Raw genomic sequence first — 3,948 nt, forward strand, 5'->3', positions numbered from 1 at the left:
CACATGAACACATACACAAATAAATAATAAATGTAAACTAATGGATGTTGAGACATGGCTCGGTGGTTGAGTAGTTGCTGCATAACCATGGCTGCTGGAGTTTGGATTCCAGCACTCACATAATAACCTGGATGTCTCAAGCATGCCTGTGACCCCAGCTTCAAGAGAGGCAAAGACAAGAGGATAGCTAGCACTTTGCTAGTTTCCCGGCCGTGCTGAAAAAAATATGAGCCACAGGTTCAAAGAGAAACCATGCTTGAAAGGAATACAGCAAGAGTAGTAGAGGCTACCCAGTGACTTCTGCCTGTCTTTGCACACTTATGTGCCACAGTTATGAGAACCTGCACATGCATGAACACCCTTCATAATACATCAAATAAATAAATGAATGAATAAATTGTAATTGGCAGAATGCCTGGAAAACACCTCATCAAAGAAGATATTCATTCAGGTAGCAACTTTCTGTCCTCATTAGTACATGCTATCCATCTTCCTTCCATCATCTTGCCAACCTCCCAGCTTCTGCCTATTCTACATTCCTACCGTTACTCTGCATTCGGATTTACTATTGCATATGAAAGACAAAGCACAGTACTTATTCATCCTCATCCAGCTTATTTTGCTTATTTCATTAGAGCAGCGAAAGTTCCAACAATGATGAAACCCCACTACACACTATAAGAACTGTCCAAATCCAAAAGTCCTGGAAGCACCAAGGGGTGGTGAAAATACAGAACAACAGCACTCTCATACACTGCAGGGTGAATGGACCCTTCAGTTCGGCTATTTTTTACAAAGCTAAACATCATGTCTACCTTATGGCCCTGTAATTACACCCCTGCTGCTTACTCAAATGAGTCGAAACTTATGTTTATGCAAAAGTCTGCACACAAACACTTGTAGAGGCTTTACTCAAAATTGTTAAACCTTGAAAGAAATCAAGAGTCCCTTTAATGAGTAAACAAATTCTAGCACAAATCCTATTTAATGATTTAAAAACTGAGCTCTCAAAACATCAAAGAGCCTTGCATAAAGCACATATTTCCAAACAAGTACACAATTGTTAAAGAATGTTATTTCTAACCAGACACCAGTATCAGGATAAATAATGAAATGTGAGAACTTTTAAGAAAGTCAAGGAAGGGGATAAGTCCCTATCATCACCACAATGATATTCTGAAAACAATGTATAACGCCATAGACAAAAGAAAGAAAGGAGGCATAAACTTCAAACTAGACAACAATCTTATTTGTTGATGGCAGGGGCATATAATGTGGTAGCATGATGGAATTTGTAGGAAACATATTCGAAGCAATAACAGGCTTGAATGATGTACTAATAATCACTATTCCATAATGAGTATGGATAATATTGAGGGAAGTTTCTACATAGCAACAACCAAAAGTATTCAGAGATAGTTCAGAAATATTCAGAAATACTCAAAAAATAGATCTAGGAAACTTGAAAATGCTATTGAGAAACAGAAAGCATAGGAATAATTCGAAACCCAGACCCTCCTTTGGGCTAGGAACACTGAACACTGTCACAGTCAGCTGACAAGCTTCTCCAAATTCACTGACAAACTCAATATCAAAAGCTCAGTGGGCATTTTTGGAATAATCAGATTCACATGGATGAATATGTGGAAATATACAAAAAAATGTCCTGGAAAGGAATCAAAATGAAGTACTGTCCTCCCAAATATGAAAATGTGTTATAAAGTTATATTGATTAAAACAAGACGGCACTTATACAGGTGTAGACACTCAGGTTGACAGAGTAGAAGACAAAGGACAGAAATAAACAGAGCACATATGAAACCTCGATGGTAAGAACCCAATTCTATGGGTCCAGGGAATTACTCAATAGCTGTTGGACTGAAACAGCAGACCTAGCATTTGAAGGGCAAAGAAGCTATAGCCTGTTCCAAACTCTACCCCAAAATAAGTTCCACATAGATCATAGGCTTATAACTATAAAAGTGGAACCATGAAAGCACTAGCAGAAAGGTTGGAGAAATCACTTTTAATATTAATATTTGGAAATAATAACATCTTCACAAAGCATAAAATGAAACCCAAACTCCATAAAGGAAAGGGTCAACAAACATGACCAATATAACTTTAAATAAAATTGGTCATCACATCTATGACAAGGAAAGGTAAAAGACAAATGGGTATGGGAAGCATTTGGGGAAATGTGTATTTGACAAGAATACCTATTCAACATCACTTCTTACAATAACAAAAGGAAATGACACCCACTAAGAAAAACCTGGCTATACAGTTTCTGGTATATACACATATTGCCATACTATAGGGTTATCATTTTAATGAACTTCTGCTACACAAAGATATTATTGATAAACTGTTATATACTATATAAAAATAAGTTGTAGAACTTCCATTAGTTTTTTAAAAGTGATCATATTTATCTTCATAGAAAGATATATGCATACTTGTAGAGTCATACAAAAATGCCTCAGAACACATAGAAGTAATTCATGGTGCCTCTGGAGAAACATTGAGAGAACAGGGTTGATGAAGGACATTTTTTTAGTTTATACATTCATTCATTCATTCATCCATTCATTCATTATTCATCAAATAGCAGTTTAAGTTGTTCTATGGGATATCTTTTAGGTCCCAAGGATACAGGTAGGGCTTCAGCTGCTATTTTTTGAAGGGGGGCTAGACAATAAGAAAATTATACAAATGAGCAAGATTTCAGACAGTGATGTTGTGAAGTTTACCAAAGGCCTCTCTGAGGAGGTAACAAGTTGAAACTTAAATGACACGAAGGGGCCAACCACCAGAAAATCAAGAGGAAATAAGCAGTCCAACTAGAAACTGAATGGGAGAGTTGGAGTAGCTGATTGACAGCTGATCAGGTAAGATCAGATGAGATTAAGCCTATATCCTCTTTTACTTTTTTATAAATAAACTACTGGTAGCAATTTTAAAGGAGAAATTAAGAAACCAATTCAGAGATGCAGGTAGAATGGGTACATCCCTTAGTCAAGCTAATTTCATTAAGCTTCAGTTTCTCCACTTTGTAAAATGAGGAAAAGAACACTCACCTCTGAGGGGACGAAGCACATATTAAATGGAATCTATGGAAAGGGTTGCTTGGGTTGGGCCTCTTTTGGATGCAAAAAAAAAAAAAAAACAGAAACCAAATGAAGCGAGATCAGGACGCAGAAATCCAAGGGTAGGAATTCAAATAGAGCTCATTGTACCTGGAGCTTGAGGAAATGTCTAGCTGTAGCATGAACCTCTCTGCTCTAGAGGTCTGTCGTTCATATGGCTCATCCATGTTACATGCTTGCTTCTCTCTGCACAACTGCCCCATGCTCCTTGCTTGGCCAACTACATTTAACTGTTCAACAGGCACTTGGCCTAGTCCATAGCACTCCCAACCCAACCAACATCTTGGTGTACTGGACCTCTCAGCTTAGCTCCCCACAACTAACTGGCAACATCCCTCTGCATCTCTTATTTCACATTCCCAAGGAGAACAGATCGGATTGGTCCACCTCATCTACTAAAGCTGGACCATTCACTCACAGGTAGTGGGACTGGCCTAGGGTTGGGTGCTGTGCTCTAAAGTGAAAGATGGGCTGCATAGTTATTCTTTGCTTGGTTATTTTAGCAAGAGCTGTCTGTAAGTAGAACTCCTGGACTACACATACAAGGAAATGTAAGGACGGCAAGCAAGAAGTGGCATCTCTGATGTATGTTGGTAACAGGGTGACTGGCAAGTGGTACATATGGTACAACAAATGGTCACAATTATTAACAGTAACATTATGCCACCTCTTACAGGAAGCCTTCCTGGAACACTGTCAAGCTCCCTAAGCTTTTCCTCTTGAGTCAGAGCCCCAACCACAGGAACCATTCAATGCTTTCAAAGTGGAAAGTACTGTGCTGGTCCCTGAGAAGAACACA

General features: G+C 38.5%; 1 long non-coding RNA gene across 2 annotated transcripts in view; it reads right to left on the minus strand.

Annotated features, from left to right (window-relative positions):
• Positions 1-3,472, minus strand: part of LOC116089621 — a 31,828-nt gene extending 28,356 nt beyond the window's left edge. For both annotated transcript variants that reach the window (XR_004118412.1, XR_004118406.1), the window contains exons 1-2: positions 3,240-3,472; positions 3,081-3,142 (exon numbers count right to left, since the gene is read on the minus strand). This is a non-coding gene — a long non-coding RNA (uncharacterized LOC116089621). The remainder of the gene's footprint in view (positions 1-3,080; positions 3,143-3,239) is intronic.
• Between the last annotated feature and the right edge of the window lie 476 nt (positions 3,473-3,948).

This window comes from Mastomys coucha, chromosome X (genome assembly GCF_008632895.1).
Source record: "Mastomys coucha isolate ucsf_1 chromosome X, UCSF_Mcou_1, whole genome shotgun sequence".
Taxonomy (NCBI): Eukaryota; Metazoa; Chordata; class Mammalia; order Rodentia; family Muridae; genus Mastomys; species Mastomys coucha.